Here is a 12,549-nt window from a genome sequence, read left to right as displayed (position 1 = left end):
ATTTTAGACACTAATAAAGAGGTCAGCCTCATTACCCCTTAAACTACTTGTAACATGCAGCTAATCACCTACCACTCTACCTATACACAACTTGCGATCTGAGAAGCCAGGTAAAGTTATCTCCCTTTAATTTAATAATAATAACAATTGATTTGTATAGCGCCTTCCTTCCAACTTTTGCTGCTCTGTGGCTCTTAAAAGTTTCTGATCAGTATGTCAACTTTAAGAATTGGAGTTGTAGGCATCGTTGAAGAGAAACGTTTTCAAAAGGCTACAAAATGATGTGTAGGTCTCCGCACTCTTGATCTGTTGTGGCAGGTGATTCCACAAAATGGGAGCTTTCACAGAGAATGCTTTATCACCCATTTTGCTGTTTGTGTGTAGGATTGTAATGAGGTCGGTTTCTGCTGACAATACTTGTGAAGTAGGGACGTTGAATACAATGGTGCAGTGTCATTGTACAATGCTTTGAACGTCAACGTGAGGATCTTGTAGTGTATACGCTGCTCGATAGGGAGCCAGTGTAAACTGCTGAGCACTGGAGTGATGTGGGCGATCTTTTTGCTCCTTGTGATGACTCGTGCAACATTATTCTGAATCCTCTGGAGATGTTGCACTGCTGCGGCCCCATGGATCAGTGAGTTGCATTAGTCCAGACGGGAAGTTATATAACAGTGTGTCAATAACTTTGCGGTGTCTTCATTAAGGTACTTCCTGATCTTCCCGATGTTTCGCAGGTGCCAGGATGCAGATTTAGCGACAGAAAGTACCTGCTTGTCAGAGAACATTGTTCTGTCAAAGATAACACCAAGGTTTTAACGTGTTCAACTGGAGCAACAACAGAGACATTAACCACAATTGGATTCATGGATGCCTTGGTCAGTTGTTGACGACTACCCAAAATGATGAATTTCGTCTTGTCTGAATTGAACTTCCATCATCCATTCCTGCACATCTTTGATACAGAGCTGCAGCTGCTCACGGCTGATGAAGACGCGAGCGGGAGAAGTACGAATATAGACTTGATTGTCATCTGCATACGCATGAAACTGAAGGTTGTGTTGACGGAAAATATGTCCTAAAGGCAATATGTAGTTGAGGAACAGAACTGGCCCAAGGACGGATCCCTGGGGCACGCCACAGTCTAGAGAGGACCGTTTTGAGAAATGGGACCCAAGTTTGACAAACATGGATCGGTCAGACAGATATGATTTTAACCATGCCAAGGCCACTCCATCAATTCCCATTGACAGTTTCATTCTTCTGAGCAAAATAGAGTGATCAACAGTGTCGAACGCCGCCGACAGATCGATCATCACAAGGAGACATAGCTGCTGCTGATCCATTGCTCTGTGAATGTCGTTGTGAACTCTTAGGAGTGCCGTTTCCGTACTGTGACCAGCTTTGTATGCAGACTGGAATTCCTCTGAGAGTCCATTTCGTTGAATATGGTCCTTTAGTCTGCTTAGTACTACCTTTTCAAGGATCTTGGAAATGAACGAAAGAGTCGGTGATATGAAGGCCTTGACAGTTTCAATAAGTCCCCAAATCTTAACTTCACACACTTCTCTGTGATATCAATGTTTCTACAATCAAGCAGGTGTAGTATTTGCACTTGCTGAGAGCAAAAGCAGCGACATGGCAAATATATATCTGAATATTATCTATGTAAGCCGCCTTTATTAGCTGGTAAACTACTTCTTTCATCAACTGACCAGCGTGTAATAATAAAGCTGTCGTAATATATTAATTATGCTCTTATTAAACGTAACAGTCTGATATAAAGTGTAGTAGACCCATCGTATTTCACTACTCGTAGGTATATACTGCCTGTAACATGATGTCCTGTTTGGATCACTAATTACTATTTATTACAACATATGTATAATGTACATGTTCAACTCAGAGTTTTTAGTTCATTCTCAGGCACATCCTTCAAGTGTTGTAGAACAAGAAAAACATCCCATGTCAGATTGTATTTGGGTAAAGCATGTCTAAGGTGGAAGATTCCTTTCATAAAGCGATAACTAATTCATGCTGTCCAAAACTAGTGTTGTCTATTTTCCCAAGTCTTGACAAGGCTAATCAAGCTCTGTTTATAGCGGAGTAGCTCAGGCCTTGTTGGTATAGTGTTACCAAGAAGTTAAGACCCTCTGCTACAGCTGGTGAAAGGGGATAAACACATCTCTCACTGCAAAACAACATCCACTTTTGGGTATAAGTCCCATACTGCTTGTGGGTGGAACTTTTCCATGATTGCAGTATGATGTTGATAACTGGCTCCTGAATGCCTTGACTTTCCAGTCCTTTCCTGATAAGCTGAATGTTGTTAGCTTTAGCTTCCCGTGCGTTTGGTGCACTGCTTCGGCATTGTTGGCTTGTGTCAGAAGGGACTTGGACTTCAGTAGCAGCCTTGGACAGTCTGTTGATAATTCCAGAAGCTTGCTGAATCAACACTGAGTTGGCCATAGTGGAGCTGTCATCAGGGCATCGGATTCCTCCAGCTTGACTTTCAGCAGCACTTTCCCAATGGCACTGAATGGGCAGAAAATATAGTCATAGCTAGATTTCCATAACAAAGAGAGAGCATCCACGGCTTGTGCACCAGGGTCAGGGAACCATGAAATATATCTAGGTAACTGGTTATTCAATCTTGATGCAAATAAATCTCTACATGGAACTCCAAACTTCTTAGTTAGTTAAAAGAACACGTTATGATCTAACTTCCACTCTTTGTCATCACTACATTTCTCGAGTACCAATCAGCTTCACCGTTATCTGCCCCCCGGCAAATGAGCTGCACTCAACCAGATATTGCTTTGTTTGTACCACAACCACATTGTTCTTGTCATATATTACAGCTGGGCTTAGTGCCTCCCATATTATTCACATAAGCAGTGGTATTGTTTTTCCAATTCGAGTCTTATGTGAGTATCATGTGCCCCACTACATAATGATTGCAATGTAAGGAAAGCAGCATACTTCAAGGAGGTTAATCTTCCACTTTCCTAGTCAGACCAGAGCCCACCTGTTTTGTCGGGGCCACACTGTCATATATATACTGTTACTGATGAAGCCCAAATAAATGATCTCTTTTGAGGGAACCAGCACATTTTATCCGGGTGTACACTAAACCCTAGTTTGTCCAAAAACTGCACAGTATACACAGCATTACCTGTACAGTGCTGCCAGTCTTGCCCCACCCGTAGAGAGTCATCGATATACACAGTATTTGAATACCCAAACTGTCTAATTGATGAAAACACTGGTTTGAGTAACATGAAACGTATCTCAGAATCAATTTGCAGCATTTTTGTATGATTAATAAACATTATTGGTTTAGGGGTATACCACTGTGCAGGCACTTCAATCAAGTCTAAAGTAACCCCTGCAATACTAGATAACACCCATTGATCTGAGGTAATCCTGTACCAATTTGTCAAGAACTGACTGGTCTTGCCTGCCATATAATTCTCAGGGGTATTCAGGCAGTGAAGTATGCATGTTTGAGTTCTCACCTCGTGTACACTCCCCTGTGGGGAGGTCAGTGTTCCGTTCCGAGGGTAGTCCTTCTGGCGTTTGCTTATAAAAGCGTTATGATGTTGGCCTCTACCTCTGGCTGCTGATTTCCCTCTGTGTTGTGCTGGAGTGTTCTTGTTGAATGTCTGCCCCGTCTATTGGTGGCATATGGTTCATATCTAGGATAGCTTTTTGGTTTTGGTTTTTCCCTGAAGTTTTGTAGTGAAATCTTCCTCCTGAGCTGATAAGCCTCCAATATTTCTTTAATCCATTTGGAGAGGTCATCACCAAACAGATACTTCGTAGTTGGGTCTGATGAAGCGGATCAGTCTCTTGCATGGTCCACTGTGATCTTGTTTAAAGGTCTCTCGACGCTTCATACTGAGATCTGAATGGGCTGCAAGATACATGGACTGAAATGGGCGTCAGGTTGTCGAGATACATGGACTGAAATGGGCGTCAGGTTGTCAAGATACATGGACTGAAATGGGAGTCAGGTTCAAGATACGAGATACAATGGACTGAAATGGAGAGTCAGGTTGTCAAGATACATGAACTGAAATGGGCGTCAGGTTGTCGAGATACATGGACTGAAATGGGAGTCAGGTTGTCAAGATACATGGACTGAAATGGGCGTCAGGTTGTCAAGATACATGAACTGAAATGGGCGTCAGGGTTGTCAAGATACATGGACTGAAATGGGAGTCAGGTTGTCAAGATACATGCACTGAAATGGGCGTCAGGTTGTCAAGATACATGGACTGTAATGGAGTCAGGTTGTCAAGATACATGGACTGAAATGGGCGTCAGGTTGTCAAGATACATGGACTGAAATGGGAGTCAAGATACATGGACTTGTCAAGATACATGGACTGAAATGGAGTCAGGGTTGTCAAGATAATGTACATTGGAATTTGATGTTATTGAGCATTTGAAGCACGGGAATATTTCCCATTTGGAAACGCCGTCGGTTTTAAATGAAATATTCTCGTGCTTCAAATACTCAATAACACCCGGAAATTGGCCAACACATGATGTTTATCTCCTAATAAAAATGCAAAACCTAGTAGTCTGTTCATCACGATGCACATACCTAGTCTGTTCAGTTCAGTGTACGAACCTAATCTGTTCAGTGCAGTATAAGTACCTAGTCTGTTAATCACGATGCACGTACCTAGTCTGTTCATATCGATGCACGTACCAAGTCTGTTCATCACGATGTACAAAGCTTGTCTTTTCATCACGATGCACGTACCTACTCTGCTCATCACGATGCACGTACCTGGTCTGTTCATCTCGATGCACGTACCTATTATGTTCATCACTATGTGCGTACCTGGTCTATTCATCACAATGCACATACCTAGTCTGTTCATCACGATGCGCGTACATAGTCGGTTCATCTCGATGCACGTACCTAGTCTGTTCATCTCGTTGCACGTACCTATTACGTTCATCACGATGCACGTACCTACTCTGTTCATCACGATACACATACCTACTCTGTTCATCACGATGAAAATACCTAGTCTGTTCATCATAATGTACGAATCTGGTCTGTTCATCTCGATGCACGTACCTATTGTGTTCATCACGATGTACAAAGCTTGTCTGTTCATCACGATGCACGTACCTACTCTGCTCATCACGATGCACGTACCTGGTCTCTTCATCACGATGCACGTACCTACTCTGTTCATCATGATAGACATACTCCACTCTGTTCTCATCACGATGAAAAATATCTAGTCAGTTCTTCACGATGTACGTACCTAGTTTATTGATCACGATGTACGTGTACCGTAGTCTGTTCATCTCGATGCACGTGCCTACCTCTTGTTCATCAACACGAAGCGCGTACCTACTCTAATTCATCACGATACATCGTACCTAATCTCTTCATCACGCATGCACAATATACCAGTCTGTTCATCACGATGTACGAAGTTCATTCTTGTTCACTCACCATACCTAGTCTGTTCATCACGAAGTATGAAGCTTGTCTGTTCATCACAATGCAAATACCTAGCTCATCGTTTCACATACATGTACCTATTCATTAATTACGATGCACATGTCTAGTCTGTTCACACCGCGATGTACGAAGTTTGTCTGTTCATCCCGATACACACAATATCTAGTCATGGTCATCACGATGTACGAAGTTTGTCTGTTCACAACGATGCACATACCTAGTCTGTTCATCACGATGTATCGTTTGTCTGTTCATCACGATGTACGCTTACTTGTTCATCACGATGTAAAATATCTAGTTCTTTTTCATCACGGTTATTCACATGCACCTAGTCTGTTACCTAGTTGGTTACATACCTATATATCTGTTCACCGCGATGTACGAAGCTTGTCTGTTCATTACGATGGATGCACGTACCTAGTCTGCGTATCACGATACACGTACCTACTCTGTTCATCACGATGCACATACCTAATCTGTTCATCAGGATGTACTAAGCTTTGTCTGTTCATCATGATGCACGTACCTACTCGGTTCATCACGACGTACGTACCTAGTCTGTTCATCATGATGCACGTACATAGTCTGTTCATCTCGATCCACGTAACCTATTATGTTCATCACGATGTGCGTACCTAATCTGTTCATAACGTTGTAGTTACCCAGGTTGTTCATCACGATGCGCGTACCTAGTCTGTTCATCACGATACACGTACCTAATCTGTTCATTACGATGCACGTACCTAGTCTGTTCATCTCGAGGCACGTACCTACTTTGTTCATCACGATGCGCGTACCTACTCTGTTCATCACGATACACGTACCTATTCTGTTCTTCACGGTGCACTTAGCTTGTCTGTTCATGACGATGTACGAAGCTAGTCTGTTCATCACGATGCACGTACCTACTCTGTTCATCACAATGTACGAAGCTTCGTCTCCTTCATCACCATGCACATACCTAGTCTTTATCGCGTTATTTTTCAACTTTATAAGTTGAATTTGCATTTGATGATTTGTTTCGGTAAGTCCATACCGAAAGCTATCAGAATCTGCAAAGTTGTGCTTTACGCTGCATGTGACCTTTAACATTACGTTAGGAATACTTCTTACCATCTTTTTAAAAATATTCGTTATTTTTTTGTTACAATCTATTTGAGATTTGATTATCCTTGACTTCGCTGTGTACTGGTCCGTGGTTGTGGTCTCCAGGAATTGTAGACATTATGTCGTTCAATGTTGAGACTGTTGCTCTGCAGTCTTTCTGACTGCATCCCCATGAGATCCATTCTCTCCTTCTCTCTTGTTCAGAATGAACATATACCGGTAACCATTTACACATAGATATCTTCAACCACGAAAAGTAGGAAGAAACTTCTAGTCTAACTGTGTATTTACCATAACTGAATTTGTGGAAATAATGGTGAAAACTGTCATTTCCAAATTTCTTATGGCAAGTTTCTGCAAGAAAATTAATACCTCACAACTTATGAATTGAGTGAACTAATTTATAAATCAAAGTGACTGTGTGAACTCACTAACATGGATTCAATCTCATACTGGTAGTCTGGTATACATGTCTTATTTCTTTCCTTGAGTGAACACGTTTTTTCATCTTGTAGAATCCCTTAAAACAACACCGTTGTCAAAACATCAAACATCAAACGATTTTTACCTTGACCCAAATGCCTAACCTACCCTTTAGCTCGATAATGATACAAGAATGAATATGGGAACCCTTCTCTATGCATCGACAGGAATACCTATCAAACAAGCATGGAGTTGCTATTGGCGTGGCGTCGTGTTCTCATTGCAGGTTTTAACATTTTCAAACGTATATAATTGTCACCACAGCGACAAACCTATTTTACAGTTTAGTAGAAAACATAACAGAAGCATCCAACCTGACCTTACAATGAGCGGTGTGATAATTCAAGACATAGATAATCACAAGCATCTAGACTTGACCCTTCAAAATAACTGTAACTGGGAAATTAACATAAAATCTATTGGCTGGCTTATTATGAAATTAATGTCTTGTCTAAACTGGAATCTTTCAAATGAATATTTGTCTCTGGAATCATCTGTGAGCTTGTGGGCTGATTTCTCTTGATGTATAATGTACTTCTTGTAAATGATCAAATTAATCTAGATACACTTATGATTCAGTAAAAAGGGAATTCATTTGAGTATTTGCTTCAATCCGCACATGTTTGGACAACACAACCAATTTTCTATTGACACGTTCATGAGATTTTCGTGAATACGCCAATTGCATATACCGTTATTGAGCACAAACTCAAATGGCCTCTCCCTTGTGACAGGTGTTAATTGGAGAATGTATTCTACTACGGTCAGTTCCCATGAAGCAGAATTGTAAAACATAGGGTGATTACCTCCAAGACCTGGTGATCTCGAACAAAGGCCAGTTAATGTTTTAACAGGCACAAGGTTGATACGAAAAAGTTGAAGGGGTAAAAGAAATGAAATAAGCCTAAAGTGATATTTGACATTTTCATGACAAAATACATTTGGTGTTGCCACAATTAATCATCACAAGATGAAACATATCATGTGAAATATATCTCAACTATCATTTGGAGGGCCTTTTCAACGACCATCTTAAATCTGCCATGCCAACACCCCAAGTAATAATAAGATACATAATTTTCAAATCATGTATGACCTATTTCAACTTATTACTGACCCTACGAAGGTCACCCAAAACTCTAGCACTTTGTTAGATATTGGTAGATTAGTAGATTAATCAATAACTTTGGCGAGACCTAGAACGTATCATCCCGGTAGACGTTGAGTGAACACATGAATCAGTATCATTATAATCTCAGTGAGCTAAACTCAGTAAATTAACTCAGTAAATTCGATCATATTTCAAAACAAGTTCAGAATTTTATAGCACCCAGTGTCTTAATCCCGTATAACAACACCGACGCAACATGAACGAGATTATACTGTAATAACAAAATCCTAATTCACGGGAATACCCCATTACGCAATGGCACGGGTTCACTTTTATGGCATGTAATACACTCAGTCAGTCAGTATGTCTGGTACACTGTTATATAGTCCATATAGCGTAGGTGTATGGAATTTGTATTCATACGAACATTGAGTGGGGGAAAAAATTAAACATATTTGCGCTTTTGTGGATAACAACTAAAACATACACTTGAAACTGACTTTTGAAAATACTAGCGGTAAATAGAACAGTCAATATCAATTTTTGACACATAGAACAAGAAGAATGCAGATGAGTGAAGTTAAATTAATATATAGAATTGGTTCCTAGTAGGTCGCATAAGACGGCGTAAACACTTACTCTAAACATAATCCCAACTTTAAAAAATGTATCACTTCACGCTTGAGACGCAGTAGCATTGATATCAAGCTCAAAGGGATAATATGAAAATATGGCTTATTCCTGCAGTTTTCATGAATAAATATGTCACATGCAAGATACATTATGTATATCAACAATAAGAACTCTAACAGATCAAAAGATTCGTGAAATACATGTAGTTCAGTCTATACACTCATGGGCCGGGGATCCTTTGGAAAAAAGAGAAATTGAAAGAAGTAGTGGTAAAATCCTTCCTAAATTTCCAAAAATGTCCAAGCCTTGGAAACATCATCTTTCCAATTTTTGAATTTTTTGGAAATATGATATTTCCAAATTGGAAATTTTTGGAAATCACCATTTTTTTTCTTGTGTAATGTACGAATCTTGTCTGTTCATCACGATGCACGTACCTACTCTGTTGATCATGATAGACATACCTACTCTGTTCATCACGATGAAAATACCTAGTCTGTTCTTCACGATGTACGTACCTAGTCGGTTGATCACGATGCACGTACGTAGTCTGTTCATCTCGATGCACGTGCCTACTCTGTTCATCACGAAGCGCGTACCTACTCTGTTCATCACGATACACGTACCTAATCTCTTCATCACGATGCACAAACCTAGTCTGTTCATCACGATGTACGAAGTTTGTCTGTTCATCACGATGCACATACCTAGTCTGTTCATCACGAAGTATGAAGCTTGTCTGTTCATCACAATGCAAATACCTAGTCTTTTCATCGTTTCACATACATGTACCTAGTCTGTTAATTACGATGCACATACCTAGTCTGTTCACCGCGATGTACGAAGCTTGTCTGTTCATCCCGATACACATACCTAGTCAGGTCATCACGATGTACGAAGTTTGTCTGTTCACAACGATGCACATACCTAGTCTGTTCATCACGATGTATCAAGCTTGTCTGTTCATCACGATGTACGAAGCTTATTTGTTCATCACGATGCAAATACCTAGTCTTTTCATCACGGTTCACATACCTAGTCTGTTACCTAGTCTGTTACATACCTATATATCTGTTCACCGCGATGTACGAAGCTTGTCTGTTCATTACGATGCATCGTACCTAGTCTGCCTATCACGATACACGTACCTAATCTGTTCATCAGGAGGTACGAAGCTTTGTCTGTTCATCATGATGCACGTACCTACTCGGTTCATCACGATGCACGTACATAGTCTGTTCATCTCGATGCACGTAACCTATTATGTTCATCACGATGTGCGTACCTAATCGGTTCATAACGTTGTAGATACCTAGGCTGTTCATCTCGATGCAAGTACCTAGATATTTCATCACGATGTACGTACCAACTATGATCATCACGATGCACGTACCTACTCTGTTCATCACGATGCACGTACCTACTCTGTTCATCACGATGCACGTACCTACTCTGTTCATCACGATGCACGTACCTACTCTGTTCATCACGATGCACGTACCTACTCTGTTCATCACGATGCACGTACCTACTCTGTTCATCACGATGTACGAAGCTAGTCTGTTCATCACGATATACGTACCTACTCTGTTCATCACGATGCACGTACCTAGTCTGTTCATCTCGATGCAACGATACCTACTGTAGATATTTCATCACGATGCCCTTTACCTTCTTCATCACGATGCACATACTTAGTCTGTTCATCACGATGAACGTACCTAGTGTGTTCATCACGATATACGTACCTACTCTGTTGATCACGATGCACGTACCTAGTCTGTTCATCTCGATGCAAGTACTTAGATATTTCATCACGATGCCCTTACCTTCTCTGTTCATCACGATGCACATACTTAGTCTGTTCATCACAATATACGTACCTACTCTGTTGATCACGATGCACGTAGCTACTCTGTTGATCACGATGCACGCACCTAGTCTGTTCATCTCGATGCAAGTACTTAGATATTTCATCACGATGCCCTTACCTTCTCTGTTCATCACGATGCACATACTTAGTCTGTTCATCACAATATACGTACCTACTCTGTTGATCACGATGCACGTAGCTACTCTGTTCATCACGATGCACATACCTAGTCTGTTCATCACGATGTACGAAGCTCCTCTGTTCATCTCGATGCACGTACCTACTCTGTTGATCACGATGCGCGTACATAGTCTGTTCTTCTCGATGTACGAAGCTTGTCTGTTCATCTCGATGCACGTACCTACACCGTTCATTACGATGAACATACCTAGTCTGTTCATCACGATGCACGTACATAGTCTGTTCATCTCGATGCACGTAACCTATTATGTTCATCACGATGTGCGTACCTAATCTGTTCATAACGTTGTAGTTACCTAGAGTGTTCTTAGCAATGATACACCATCAAGAATGACACACAAACAACAAAGTCACAGAGTCTGACCATCCAACTGTTTAGTCACCCTAATTGACCAGGATAGGTTTCTGGGGCCATTTGTAAGCATGATTCCCAAAAGAATCAGAAAAATGAATGTACATTTACACAAGTGAACCATACCATCTTATCCAGTTCCTGTCTTAATAATAGGTTCTGCGTCCGCAGCTCCTCAATCAGTCTGTCCTTTTCTTTCAGTTGTTCCTTTAATACCAATACATCGGTAGCTGCCTTCTGACTGATTTCAGTTCCCTTCAAATATAATATACATGTCAATTTATTCTAATGCCAATCGCCATATAACCATATAAATGGTTCTCGTGTTGAAGTTAACTGAAGGAGTTGTTGTTTATTCAAAGTGTAGATCTGATTCAGTTCTTATACCTTGTTTGCTTGTTTAATCTGTTTCAGTTGAAGATTGAATTCTTCTTTGGAGATTTCACTGTTTCTGAATTCTGTCAACAGTCTGTAAAGGGTTGCCTCATCTTTGAATGAAACAGTCTCCAAGAACAGACATGTGTTCACTTTTGTATGTTTCTGCTCCTTTAGTTTACCAAGGCTTAATAAATCCATGATCTCAAGGATGAGGCGATAACATCTGTCAGATGTTGCAGCTACTGCAAGGTGAACTTTGAAACGACCACCAAAATGATGCTGGAAAGGGAAAATTAAGTAAATTGAATAGAAAGAGCACACGTAAAAAACAATGGATGCATATATTAATAGGTTGAAGAACACAGGGGAAAAAAGGACAACAATGAATTATAAGTTGAACTGCTTCATTACATGCTCTAAGTGACACTTACACGGGATGGATCTGCAGGTTTCAACACCGCCTGGCACTGTTTTCTCCATTTATTATCTGCACTGCCAAGAGGGGTTGTCTCACTTTTACCTGATCTTGGGTGAAGGTTGCGAAAAGCCTGGATGAAATAAATAATGAAACATTTTACACACTGTACATTCATTAGGGCAGGAAGTATGTTTGGTCTGTAGTGTATAGAATTAAAGGGTGGGGATTTTGACTAATCAAAAAACTTGTTACATTAATCTAAACCATCATAAACTAGGGATGTGACAAGGACCCCATGCTTAATTTTGCATCAGTGGTCTGTGGAATGGATCAACATTGTATTAGTATAATTTACCAAGAAAGAAGTATTCAGTAAGAAAACCCCTGTCCAATAAAAAAACATGAATAACTTACCATTATTGTAGCTTTGAAATTTAGGGGTTGTACATCTGTAGGAGTGGTTTTCTGCCAGAGATGTATCCAGAAGGTTTTGAACCAG

Source organism: Haliotis rubra, unplaced genomic scaffold (assembly GCF_003918875.1).
Source record: "Haliotis rubra isolate DU_JTF1 unplaced genomic scaffold, ASM391887v1 Scf926, whole genome shotgun sequence".
Lineage (NCBI taxonomy): Eukaryota > Metazoa > Mollusca > Gastropoda > Lepetellida > Haliotidae > Haliotis > Haliotis rubra.
This window is presented reverse-complemented; position numbering follows the sequence as displayed.